The following is a 15118-nucleotide window of genomic DNA, read 5'->3' on the forward strand; positions in this document are numbered from 1 at the left end:
TACGTATAGCAAGTCCGGAGGAAACAAGTGGTTCGATGGCTACGACGGACAATCCGTGGTCATTTGGGACGAACCAACAGGAGAGCTCGAGTGGGGAGCCCTGTTGCAACTATCAGACCGGTATGAGTACCGGGTCGAGGTAAAGGGAGGGATGAAACAATTCCTAGCCCGTTTAATTATATTCACTTCAAACTTCCACCCTGAGACTCTGTTTAATAAATACCAAAACTGCGATGCATTTCTGAGAAGAATAACTTTACTGTTAGAATGTACCGACAAAATATATGAGACTTGAATTCAGAATGTACTTATTACAAATTTTAGTTAGTAAGTAAATCAAGGACGGAACGTCTGGTTCTATTTCCATATTCGCCGCCGGCGTCTTCAATGCTTCTCTTTTGTAGCTTCATACTTGGCATATTTAGTACAGTTATAGTTTCTCCAGGGGCGTGCATGATAGGAGACTTGAATTTTACGTAGGCTGTTAGCTTTATATCGTATAGCGTTGATAAGTCGGTGGCACATTGTAGAGCAATTCCGTAGTAAGCGTGGGATGTTGAAGTAGGAAGCCAGCGAGCTCTTGCGACATAGAGGTTGGCGGCCGAATCGTTCCAATTGTATTTTGGATATTTGACGATATACTTCTTATATCCCCTCATAGCTGACTTACGAACATCGGTATATGCTTCTAGACTTGTAGTTGTAGATAGGGGACGGTCGGCATAGCGCATCCACATCCAAGGTAGATCGATAGCGGTACCGTCTTCTACTATTTTTGGAAAGGCCGGCGATTGTCTAGGTAGGAACTCGAGCTTGTAGCATGTTATCTTATACTCCATATATCGGTTTTTCATATTCCCCCATCCTCCCCAATCAGAGGGACTAGTTGTGACGACGACTGGTTTATTAGCGTTCGAGCTACTCCAAGTAGCATTACTAACGAACTTTTCGGACTGATACCTGTACTTAAGCGAACGACGTTTGATATTCCGTTTCCTACGGTATATAGTAGATCGGCGACGATATTGGCGGCGACGACGGCAGCGATTACGCCTAACAGTCCTCTTGTATTTCCTCGCATACATATATCTGAAAATAAGCACAGTTAGACCAGTGGACAAGTTAGGACATGTTCAAGGATTGATCTTGTAGTTAGTCGGCTCGCAGCAGGTAGAGGTTCAGCTCACACACGGTTCACAGGCGGAGGACACCACTCGGCCACGAGGGCTAAGTATATGTACTCTGTAGTGCTATATAACACTATGGAATATGTATATTATTATCAGGATGTCACGATGTCACAATGTCACGAAGTGGCGGAGGGTAATACTAAGGCACTTCGTGCCACCTCCGCCACTTTCCTAATTTACTACTTGCGTTTCAGTTACTCTTTTATGTGCAACACTTTATGCCAAATAATGTCAGTATTCGGAAGACAAAACGATCGAGAGCAAGGAACTGGCTCGTCACACTTAACAACCCCGGATTCGGGCTATGTCACTATGAGTCCAGATTCAAGGAAGCGGGTGTCGAATACACCGCTCAACTGGAGAAGGGAACGGCCGGCACAACCCACGTACAAGCGTTCATACGCTTCGCCGGCGCAGTTGACCTCGGAAGAGCAACGGGAATATTCAGACCTGAAAAGCCACATGCAGAACCTTGCAAGTCAGTCCAACGGTCAGAAGCGTATTGCCGCAAGGAAGAGACAAGAGTGGCTGGACCGGTCACTAATATCGATCCAACGACTTTTTCAGCGGGCCAAGGGACCAGAACAGACCTCAAAGAAGTTGCAGAGGCGGCGGCGAAGGGAGAGACGATGGCCAGCATCGCTAGCCAATGGCCGACGACCTACATCAAATTTTACCGAGGTGGGTGTAATTAGTGTTTTCAGCGAGGCATGGCCCGCTAATATTTGGCAAGTACCATACGCTCGCTCCGCTTCGCTCCGCTCACTCAGACCCGATACGAGAGGTAATTGGGGTCTAAGGGTTCGTGTTTGGCATAAGGATTTGTGTTTAGGAATTAATGAACTTAGTGGCCTACTATCCCCCGCGAGAAGTTGGAAAAGTGATGTGTGGTGGTTGTTTGGTCCGCCTGGCGTTGGCAAATCAAGGCTCGCCAGAGACGCTTCAGCCGCTTACGGAACTGGAGATGGCTATACAGGAACTACGTATAGCAAGTCCGGAGGAAACAAGTGGTTCGATGGCTACGACGGACAATCCGTGGTCATTTGGGACGAACCAACAGGAGAGCTCGAGTGGGGAGCCCTGTTGCAACTATCAGACCGGTATGAGTACCGGGTCGAGGTAAAGGGAGGGATGAAACAATTCCTAGCCCGTTTAATTATATTCACTTCAAACTTCCACCCTGAGACTCTGTTTAATAAATACCAAAACTGCGATGCATTTCTGAGAAGAATAACTTTACTGTTAGAATGTACCGACAAAATATATGAGACTTGAATTCAGAATGTACTTATTACAAATTTTAGTTAGTAAGTATATCAAGGACGGAACGTCTGGTTCTATTTCCATATTCGCCGCCGGCGTCTTCAATGCTTCTCTTTTGTAGCTTCATACTTGGCATATTTAGTACAGTTGTAGTTTCTCCAGGGGCGTGCATGATAGGAGACTTGAATTTTACGTAGGCTGTTAGCTTTATATCGTATAGCGTTGATAAGTCGGTGGCACATTGTAGAGCAATTCCGTAGTAAGCGTGGGATGTTGAAGTAGGAAGCCAGCGAGCTCTTGCGACATAGAGGTTGGCGGCCGAATCGTTCCAATTGTATTTTGGATATTTGACGATATACTTCTTATATCCCCTCATAGCTGACTTACGAACATCGGTATATGCTTCTAGACTTGTAGTTGTAGATAGGGGACGGTCGGCATAGCGCATCCACATCCAAGGTAGATCGATAGCGGTACCGTCTTCTACTATTTTTGGAAAGGCCGGCGATTGTCTAGGTAGGAACTCGAGCTTGTAGCATGTTATCTTATACTCCATATATCGGTTTTTCATATTCCCCCATCCTCCCCAATCAGAGGGACTGGTTGTGACGACGACTGGTTTATTAGCGTACGAGCTACTCCAAGTAGCATTACTAACGAACTTTTCGGACTGATACCTGTACTTAAGCGAACGACGTTTGATATTCCGTTTCCTACGGTATATAGTAGATCGGCGACGATATTGGCGGCGACGACGGAAGCGATTACGCCTAACAGTCCTCTTGTATTTCCTCGCATACATATATCTGAAAATAAGCACAGTTAGACCAGTGGACAAGTTAGGACATGTTCAAGGATTGATCTTGTAGTTAGTCGGCTCGCAGCAGGTAGAGGTTCAGCTCACACACGGTTCACAGGCGGACGACACCACTCGGCCACGAGTGCTAAGTATATGTACTCTGTAGTGCTATATAACACTATGGAATATGTATATTATTATCAGGATGTCACGATGTCACAATGTCACGAAGTGGCGGAGGGTAATACTAAGGCACTTCGTGCCACCTCCGCCACTTTCCTAATTTACTACTTGCGTTTCAGTTACTCTTTTATGTGCAACACTTTATGCCAAATAATGTCAGTATTCGGAAGACAAAACGATCGAGAGCAAGGAACTGGCTCGTCACACTTAACAACCCCGGATTCGGGCTATGTCACTATGAGTCCAGATTCAAGGAAGCGGGTGTCGAATACACCGCTCAACTGGAGAAGGGAACGGCCGGCACAACCCACGTACAAGCGTTCATACGCTTCGCCGGCGCAGTTGACCTCGGAAGAGCAACGGGAATATTCAGACCTGAAAAGCCACATGCAGAACCTTGCAAGTCAGTCCAACGGTCAGAAGCGTATTGCCGCAAGGAAGAGACAAGAGTGGCTGGATCGGTCACTAATATCGATCCAACGACTTTTTCAGCGGGCCAAGGGACCAGAACAGACCTCAAAGAAGTTGCAGAGGCGGCGGCGAAGGGAGAGACGATGGCCAGCATCGCTAGCCAATGGCCGACGACCTACATCAAATTTTACCGAGGTGGGTGTAATTAGTGTTTTCAGCGAGGCATGGCCCGCTAATATTTGGCAAGTACCATACGCTCGCTCCGCTTCGCTCCGCTCACTCAGATCCGATACGAGAGGTAATTGGGGTCTAAGGGTTCGTGTTTGGCATAAGGATTTGTGTTTACGAATTAATGAACTTAGTGGCCTACTATCCCCCGCGAGAAGTTGGAAAAGTGATGTGTGGTGGTTGTTTGGTCCGCCTGGCGTTGGCAAATCAAGGCTCGCCAGAGACGCTTCAGCCGCTTACGGAACTGGAGATGGCTATACAGGAACTACGTATAGCAAGTCCGGAGGAAACAAGTGGTTCGATGGCTACGACGGACAATCCGTGGTCATTTGGGAGGAACCAACAGGAGAGCTCGAGTGGGGAGCCCTGTTGCAACTATCAGACCGGTATGAGTACCGGGTCGAGGTAAAGGGAGGGATGAAACAATTCCTAGCCCGTTTAATTATATTCACTTCAAACTTCCACCCTGAGACTCTGTTTAATAAATACCAAAACTGCGATGCATTTCTGAGAAGAATAACTTTACTGTTAGAATGTACCGACAAAATATATGAGACTTGAATTCAGAATGTACTTATTACAAATTTTAGTTAGTAAGTATATCAAGGACGGAACGTCTGGTTCTATTTCCATATTCGCCGCCGGCGTCTTCAATGCTTCTCTTTTGTAGCTTCATACTTGGCATATTTAGTACAGTTATAGTTTCTCCAGGGGCGTGCATGATAGGAGACTTGAATTTTACGTAGGCTGTTAGCTTTATATCGTATAGCGTTGATAAGTCGGTGGCACATTGTAGAGCAATTCCGTAGTAAGCGTGGGATGTTGAAGTAGGAAGCCAGCGAGCTCTTGCGACATAGAGGTTGGCGGCCGAATCGTTCCAATTGTATTTTGGATATTTGACGATATACTTCTTATATCCCCTCATAGCTGACTTACGAACATCGGTATATGCTTCTAGACTTGTAGTTGTAGATAGGGGACGGTCGGCATAGCGCATCCACATCCAAGGTAGATCGATAGCGGTACCGTCTTCTACTATTTTTGGAAAGGCCGGCGATTGTCTAGGTAGGAACTCGAGCTTGTAGCATGTTATCTTGTACTCCATATATCGGTTTTTCATATTCCCCCATCCTCCCCAATCAGAGGGACTGGTTGTGACGATGACTGGTTTATTAGCGTACGAGTTACTCCAAGTAGCATTACTAACGAACTTTTCGGACTGATACCTGTACTTAAGCGAACGACGTTTGATATTCCGTTTCCTACGGTATATAGTAGATCGGCGACGATATTGGCGGCGACGACGGAAGCGATTACGCCTAACAGTCCTCTTGTATTTCCTCGCATACATATATCTGAAAATAAGCACAGTTAGACCAGTGGACAAGTTAGGACATGTTCAAGGATTGATCTTGTAGTTAGTCGGCTCGCAGCAGGTAGAGGTTCAGCTCACACACGGTTCACAGGCGGACGACACCACTCGGCCACGAGGGCTAAGTATATGTACTCTGTAGTTCTATATAACACTATGGAATATGTATATTATTATCAGGATGTCACGATGTCACGAAGTGGCGGAGGGTAATACTAAGGCACTTCGTGCCACCTCCGCCACTTTCCTAATTTACTACATGCGTTTCAGTTACTCTTTTATGTGCAACACTTTATGCCAAATAATGTCAGTATTCGGAAGACAAAACGATCGAGAGCAAGGAACTGGCTCGTCACACTTAACAACCCCGGATTCGGGCTATGTCACTATGAGTCCAGATTCAAGGAAGCGGGTGTCGAATACACCGCTCAACTGGAGAAGGGAACGGCCGGCACAACCCACGTACAAGCGTTCATACGCTTCGCCGGCGCAGTTGACCTCGGAAGAGCAACGGGAATATTCAGACCTGAAAAGCCACATGCAGAACCTTGCAAGTCAGTCCAACGGTCAGAAGCGTATTGCCGCAAGGAAGAGACAAGAGTGGCTGGATCGGTCACTAATATCGATCCAACGACTTTTTCAGCGGGCCAAGGGACCAGAACAGACCTCAAAGAAGTTGCAGAGGCGGCGGCGAAGGGAGAGACGATGGCCAGCATCGCTAGCCAATGGCCGACGACCTACATCAAATTTTACCGAGGTGGGTGTAATTAGTGTTTTCAGCGAGGCATGGCCCGCTAATATTTGGCAAGTACCATACGCTCGCTCCGCTTCGCTCCGCTCACTCAGATCCGATACGAGAGGTAATTGGGGTCTAAGGGTTCGTGTTTGGCATAAGGATTTGTGTTTAGGAATTAATGAACTTAGTGGCCTACTATCCCCCGCGAGAAGTTGGAAAAGTTATGTGTGGTGGTTGTTTGGTCCGCCTGGCGTTGGCAAATCAAGGCTCGCCAGAGACGCTTCAGCCGCTAACAGAACTGGAGATGGCTATACAGGAACAACGTATAGCAAGTCCGGAGGAAACAAGTGGTTCGATGGCTACGACGGACAATCCGTGGTCATTTGGGAGGAACCAACAGGAGAGCTCGAGTGGGGAGCCCTGTTGCAACTATCAGACCGGTATGAGTACCGGGTCGAGGTAAAGGGAGGGATGAAACAATTCCTAGCCCGTTTAATTATATTCACTTCAAACTTCCACCCTGAGACTCTGTTTAATAAATACCAAAACTGCGATGCATTTCTGAGAAGAATAACTTTACTGTTAGAATGTACCGACAAAATATATGAGACTTGAATTCAGAATGTACTTATTACAAATTTTAGTTAGTAAGTATATCAAGGACGGAACGTCTGGTTCTATTTCCATATTCGCCGCCGGCGTCTTCAATGCTTCTCTTTTGTAGCTTCATACTTGGCATATTTAGTACAGTTATAGTTTCTCCAGGGGCGTGCATGATAGGAGACTTGAATTTTACGTAGGCTGTTAGCTTTATATCGTATAGCGTTGATAAGTCGGTGGCACATTGTAGAGCAATTCCGTAGTAAGCGTGGGATGTTGAAGTAGGAAGCCAGCGAGCTCTTGCGACATAGAGGTTGGCGGCCGAATCGTTCCAATTGTATTTTGGATATTTGACGATATACTTCTTATATCCCCTCATAGCTGACTTACGAACATCGGTATATGCTTCTAGACTTGTAGTTGTAGATAGGGGACGGTCGGCATAGCGCATCCACATCCAAGGTAGATCGATAGCGGTACCGTCTTCTACTATTTTTGGAAAGGCCGGCGATTGTCTAGGTAGGAACTCGAGCTTGTAGCATGTTATCTTATACTCCATATATCGGTTTTTCATATTCCCCCATCCTCCCCAATCAGAGGGACTGGTTGTGACGATGACTGGTTTATTAGCGTACGAGCTACTCCAAGTAGCATTACTAACGAACTTTTCGGACTGATACCTGTACTTAAGCGAACGACGTTTGATATTCCGTTTCCTACGGTATATAGTAGATCGGCGACGATATTGGCGGCGACGACGGAAGCGATTACGCCTAACAGTCCTCTTGTATTTCCTCGCATACATATATCTGAAAATAAGCACAGTTAGACCAGTGGACAAGTTAGGACATGTTCAAGGATTGATCTTGTAGTTAGTCGGCTCGCAGCAGGTAGAGGTTCAGCTCACACACGGTTCACAGGCGGACGACACCACTCGGCCACGAGGGCTAAGTATATGTACTCTGTAGTGCTATATAACACTATGGAATATGTATATTATTATCAGGATGTCACGATGTCACAATGTCACGAAGTGGCGGAGGGTAATACTAAGGCACTTCGTGCCACCTCCGCCACTTTCCTAATTTACTACTTGCGTTTCAGTTACTCTTTTATGTGCAACACTTTATGCCAAATAATGTCAGTATTCGGAAGACAAAACGATCGAGAGCAAGGAACTGGCTCGTCACACTTAACAACCCCGGATTCGGGCTATGTCACTATGAGTCCAGATTCAAGGAAGCGGGTGTCGAATACACCGCTCAACTGGAGAAGGGAACGGCCGGCACAACCCACGTACAAGCGTTCATACGCTTCGCCGGCGCAGTTGACCTCGGAAGAGCAACGGGAATATTCAGACCTGAAAAGCCACATGCAGAACCTTGCAAGTCAGTCCAACGGTCAGAAGCGTATTGCCGCAAGGAAGAGACAAGAGTGGCTGGATCGGTCACTAATATCGATCCAACGACTTTTTCAGCGGGCCAAGGGACCAGAACAGACCTCAAAGAAGTTGCAGAGGCGGCGGCGAAGGGAGAGACGATGGCCAGCATCGCTAGCCAATGGCCGACGACCTACATCAAATTTTACCGAGGTGGGTGTAATTAGTGTTTTCAGCGAGGCATGGCCCGCTAATATTTGGCAAGTACCATACGCTCGCTCCGCTTCGCTCCGCTCACTCAGATCCGATACGAGAGGTAATTGGGGTCTAAGGGTTCGTGTTTGGCATAAGGATTTGTGTTTAGGAATTAATGAACTTAGTGGCCTACTATCCCCCGCGAGAAGTTGGAAAAGTGATGTGTGGTGGTTGTTTGGTCCGCCTGGCGTTGGCAAATCAAGGCTCGCCAGAGACGCTTCAGCCGCTTACGGAACTGGAGATGGCTATACAGGAACTACGTATAGCAAGTCCGGAGGAAACAAGTGGTTCGATGGCTACGACGGACAATCCGTGGTCATTTGGGAGGAACCAACAGGAGAGCTCGAGTGGGGAGCCCTGTTGCAACTATCAGACCGGTATGAGCACCGGGTCGAGGTAAAGGGAGGGATGAAACAATTCCTAGCCCGTTTAATTATATTCACTTCAAACTTCCACCCTGAGACTCTGTTTAATAAATACCAAAACTGCGATGCATTTCTGAGAAGAATAACTTTACTGTTAGAATGTACCGACAAAATATATGAGACTTGAATTCAGAATGTACTTATTACAAATTTTAGTTAGTAAGTATATCAAGGACGGAACGTCTGGTTCTATTTCCATATTCGCCGCCGGCGTCTTCAATGCTTCTCTTTTGTAGCTTCATACTTGGCATATTTAGTACAGTTATAGTTTCTCCAGGGGCGTGCATGATAGGAGTCTTGAATTTTACGTAGGCTGTTAGCTTTATATCGTATAGCGTTGATAAGTCGGTGGCACATTGTAGAGCAATTCCGTAGTAAGCGTGGGATGTTGAAGTAGGAAGCCAGCGAGCTCTTGCGACAGAGGTTGGCGGCCGAATCGTTCCAATTGTATTTTGGATATTTGACGATATACTTCTTATATCCCCTCATAGCTGACTTACGAACATCGGTATATGCTTCTAGACTTGTAGTTGTAGATAGGGGACGGTCGGCATAGCGCATCCACATCCAAGGTAGATCGATAGCGGTACCGTCTTCTACTATTTTTGGAAAGGCCGGCGATTGTCTAGGTAGGAACTCGAGCTTGTAGCATGTTATCTTATACTCCATATATCGGTTTTTCATATTCCCCCATCCTCCCCAATCAGAGGGACTGGTTGTGACGATGACTGGTTTATTAGCGTACGAGCTACTCCAAGTAGCATTACTAACGAACTTTTCGGACTGATACCTGTACTTAAGCGAACGACGTTTGATATTCCGTTTCCTTACGGTATATAGTAGATCGGCGACGATATTGGCGGCGACGACGGAAGCGATTACGCCTAACAGTCCTCTTGTATTTCCTCGCATACATATATCTGAAAATAAGCACAGTTAGACCAGTGGACAAGTTAGGACATGTTCAAGGATTGATCTTGTAGTTAGTCGGCTCGCAGCAGGTAGAGGTTCAGCTCACACACGGTTCACAGGCGGACGACACCACTCGGCCACGAGGGCTAAGTATATGTACTCTGTAGTTCTATATAACACTATGGAATATGTATATTATTATCAGGATGTCACGATGTCACAATGTCACGAAGTGGCGGAGGGTAATACTAAGGCACTTCGTGCCACCTCCGCCACTTTCCTAATTTACTACTTGCGTTTCAGTTACTCTTTTATGTGCAACACTTTATGCCAAATAATGTCAGTATTCGGAAGACAAAACGATCGAGAGCAAGGAACTGGCTCGTCACACTTAACAACCCCGGATTCGGGCTATGTCACTATGAGTCCAGATTCAAGGAAGCGGGTGTCGAATACACCGCTCAACTGGAGAAGGGAACGGCCGGCACAACCCACGTACAAGCGTTCATACGCTTCGCCGGCGCAGTTGACCTCGGAAGAGCAACGGGAATATTCAGACCTGAAAAGCCACATGCAGAACCTTGCAAGTCAGTCCAACGGTCAGAAGCGTATTGCCGCAAGGAAGAGACAAGAGTGGCTGGATCGGTCACTAATATCGATCCAACGACTTCTTCAGCGGGCCAAGGGACCAGAACAGACCTCAAAGAAGTTGCAGAGGCGGCGGCGAAGGGAGAGACGATGGCCAGCATCGCTAGCCAATGGCCGACGACCTACATCAAATTTTACCGAGGTGGGTGTAATTAGTGTTTTCAGCGAGGCATGGCCCGCTAATATTTGGCAAGTACCATACGCTCGCTCCGCTCACTCAGATCCGATACGAGAGGTAATTGGGGTCTAAGGGTTCGTGTTTGGCATAAAGATTTGTGTTTAGGAATTAATGAACTTAGTGGCCTACTATCCCCCGCGAGAAGTTGGAAAAGTGATGTGTGGTGGTTGTTTGGTCCGCCTGGCGTTGGCAAATCAAGGCTCGCCAGAGACGCTTCAGCCGCTTACGGAACTGGAGATGGCTATACAGGAACTACGTATAGCAAGTCCGGAGGAAACAAGTGGTTCGATGGCTACGACGGACAATCCGTGGTCATTTGGGACGAACCAACAGGAGAGCTCGAGTGGGGAGCCCTGTTGCAACTATCAGACCGGTATGAGTACCGGGTCGAGGTAAAGGGAGGGATGAAACAATTCCTAGCCCGTTTAATTATATTCACTTCAAACTTCCACCCTGAGACTCTGTTTAATAAATACCAAAACTGCGATGCATTTCTGAGAAGAATAACTTTACTGTTAGAATGTACCGACAAAATATATGAGACTTGAATTCAGAATGTACTTATTACAAATTTTAGTTAGTAAGTATATCAAGGACGGAACGTCTGGTTCTATTTCCATATTCGCCGCCGGCGTCTTCAATGCTTCTCTTTTGTAGCTTCATACTTGGCATATTTAGTACAGTTATAGTTTCTCCAGGGGCGTGCATGATAGGAGACTTGAATTTTACGTAGGCTGTTAGCTTTATATCGTATAGCGTTGATAAGTCGGTGGCACATTGTAGAGCAATTCCGTAGTAAGCGTGGGATGTTGAAGTAGGAAGCCAGCGAGCTCTTGCGACAGAGGTTGGCGGCCGAATCGTTCCAATTGTATTTTGGATATTTGACGATATACTTCTTATATCCCCTCATAGCTGACTTACGAACATCGGTATATGCTTCTAGACTTGTAGTTGTAGATAGGGGACGGTCGGCATAGCGCATCCACATCCAAGGTAGATCGATAGCGGTACCGTCTTCTACTATTTTGGGAAAGGCCGGCGATTGTCTAGGTAGGAACTCGAGCTTGTAGCATGTTATCTTATACTCCATATATCGGTTTTTCATATTCCCCCATCCTCCCCAATCAGAGGGACTGGTTGTGACGACGACTGGTTTATTAGCGTACGAGCTACTCCAAGTAGCATTACTAACGAACTTTTCGAACTGATACCTGTACTTAAGCGAACGACGTTTGATATTCCGTTTCCTACGGTATATAGTAGATCGGCGACGATATTGGCGGCGACGACGGAAGCGATTACGCCTAACAGTCCTCTTGTATTTCCTCGCATACATATATCTAAAAATAAGCACAGTTAGACCAGTGGACAAGTTAGGACATGTTCAAGGATTGATCTTGTAGTTAGTCGGCTCGCAGCAGGTAGAGGTTCAGCTCACACACGGTTCACAGGCGGACGACACCACTCGGCCACGAGGGCTAAGTATATGTACTCTGTAGTGCTATATAACACTATGGAATATGTATATTATTATCAGGATGTCACGATGTCACAATGTCACGAAGTGGCGGAGGGTAATACTAAGGCACTTCGTGCCACCTCCGCCACTTTCCTAATTTACTACTTGCGTTTCAGTTACTCTTTTATGTGCAACACTTTATGCCAAATAATGTCAGTATTCGGAAGACAAAACGATCGAGAGCAAGGAACTGGCTCGTCACACTTAACAACCCCGGATTCGGGCTATGTCACTATGAGTCCAGATTCAAGGAAGCGGGTGTCGAATACACCGCTCAACTGGAGAAGGGAACGGCTGGCACAACCCACGTACAAGCGTTCATACGCTTCGCCGGCGCAGTTGACCTCGGAAGAGCAACGGGAATATTCAGACCTGAAAAGCCACATGCAGAACCTTGCAAGTCAGTCCAACGGTCAGAAGCGTATTGCCGCAAGGAAGAGACAAGAGTGGCTGGACCGGTCACTAATATCGATCCAACGACTTTTTCAGCGGGCCAAGGGACCAGAACAGACCTCAAAGAAGTTGCAGAGGCGGCGGCGAAGGGAGAGACGATGGCCAGCATCGCTAGCCAATGGCCGACGACCTACATCAAATTTTACCGAGGTGGGTGTAATTAGTGTTTTCAGCGAGGCATGGCCCGCTAATATTTGGCAAGTACCATACGCTCGCTCCGCTTCGCTCCGCTCACTCAGATCCGATACGAGAGGTAATTGGGGTCTAAGGGTTCGTGTTTGGCATAAGGATTTGTGTTTAGGAATTAATGAACTTAGTGGCCTACTATCCCCCGCGAGAAGTTGGAAAAGTGATGTGTGGTGGTTGTTTGGTCCGCCTGGCGTTGGCAAATCAAGGCTCGCCAGAGACGCTTCAGCCGCTTACGGAACTGGAGATGGCTATACAGGAACTACGTATAGCAAGTCCGGAGGAAACAAGTGGTTCGATGGCTACGACGGACAATCCGTGGTCATTTGGGACGAACCAACAGGAGAGCTCGAGTGGGGAGCCCTGTTGCAACTATCAGACCGGTATGAGTACCGGGTCGAGGTAAAGGGAGGGATGAAACAATTCCTAGCCCGTTTAATTATATTCACTTCAAACTTCCACCCTGAGACTCTGTTTAATAAATACCAAAACTGCGATGCATTTCTGAGAAGAATAACTTTACTGTTAGAATGTACCGACAAAATATATGAGACTTGAATTCAGAATGTACTTATTACAAATTTTAGTTAGTAAGTATATCAAGGACGGAACGTCTGGTTCTATTTCCATATTCGCCGCCGGCGTCTTCAATGCTTCTCTTTTGTAGCTTCATACTTGGCATATTTAGTACAGTTATAGTTTCTCCAGGGGCGTGCATGATAGGAGACTTGAATTTTACGTAGGCTGTTAGCTTTATATCGTATAGCGTTGATAAGTCGGTGGCACATTGTAGAGCAATTCCGTAGTAAGCGTGGGATGTTGAAGTAGGAAGCCAGCGAGCTCTTGCGACAGAGGTTGGCGGCCGAATCGTTCCAATTGTATTTTGGATATTTGACGATATACTTCTTATATCCCCTCATAGCTGACTTACGAACATCGGTATATGCTTCTAGACTTGTAGTTGTAGATAGGGGACGGTCGGCATAGCGCATCCACATCCAAGGTAGATCGATAGCGGTACCGTCTTCTACTATTTTGGGAAAGGCCGGCGATTGTCTAGGTAGGAACTCGAGCTTGTAGCATGTTATCTTATACTCCATATATCGGTTTTTCATATTCCCCCATCCTCCCCAATCAGAGGGACTGGTTGTGACGACGACTGGTTTATTAGCGTACGAGCTACTCCAAGTAGCATTACTAACGAACTTTTCGGACTGATACCTGTACTTAAGCGAACGACGTTTGATATTCCGTTTCCTACGGTATATAGTAGATCGGCGACGATATTGGCGGCGACGACGGAAGCGATTACGCCTAACAGTCCTCTTGTATTTCCTCGCATACATATATCTGAAAATAAGCACAGTTAGACCAGTGGACAAGTTAGGACATGTTCAAGGATTGATCTTGTAGTTAGTCGGCTCGCAGCAGGTAGAGGTTCAGCTCACACACGGTTCACAGGCGGACGACACCACTCGGCCACGAGGGCTAAGTATATGTACTCTGTAGTGCTATATAACACTATGGAATATGTATATTATTATCAGGATGTCACGATGTCACAATGTCACGAAGTGGCGGAGGGTAATACTAAGGCACTTCGTGCCACCTCCGCCACTTTCCTAATTTACTACTTGCGTTTCAGTTACTCTTTTATGTGCAACACTTTATGCCAAATAATGTCAGTATTCGGAAGACAAAACGATCGAGAGCAAGGAACTGGCTCGTCACACTTAACAACCCCGGATTCGGGCTATGTCACTATGAGTCCAGATTCAAGGAAGCGGGTGTCGAATACACCGCTCAACTGGAGAAGGGAACGGCCGGCACAACCCACGTACAAGCGTTCATACGCTTCGCCGGCGCAGTTGACCTCGGAAGAGCAACGGGAATATTCAGACCTGAAAAGCCACATGCAGAACCTTGCAAGTCAGTCCAACGGTCAGAAGCGTATTGCCGCAAGGAAGAGACAAGAGTGGCTGGATCGGTCACTAATATCGATCCAACGACTTTTTCAGCGGGCCAAGGGACCAGAACAGACCTCAAAGAAGTTGCAGAGGCGGCGGCGAAGGGAGAGACGATGGCCAGCATCGCTAGCCAATGGCCGACGACCTACATCAAATTTTACCGAGGTGGGTGTAATTAGTGTTTTCAGCGAGGCATGGCCCGCTAATATTTGGCAAGTACCATACGCTCGCTCCGCTTCGCTCCGCTCACTCAGATCCGATACGAGAGGTAATTGGGGTCTAAGGGTTCGTGTTTGGCATAAGGATTTGTGTTTAGGAATTAATGAACTTAGTGGCCTACTATCCCCCGCGAGAAGTTGGAAAAGTGATGTGTGGTGGTTGTTTGGTCCGCCTGGCGTTGGCAAATCAAGGCTCG

The sequence above is a fragment of the Symsagittifera roscoffensis genome, chromosome 5, assembly GCF_963678635.1.
Source record: "Symsagittifera roscoffensis chromosome 5, txSymRosc1.1, whole genome shotgun sequence".
Taxonomy (NCBI): Eukaryota; Metazoa; Xenacoelomorpha; order Acoela; family Convolutidae; genus Symsagittifera; species Symsagittifera roscoffensis.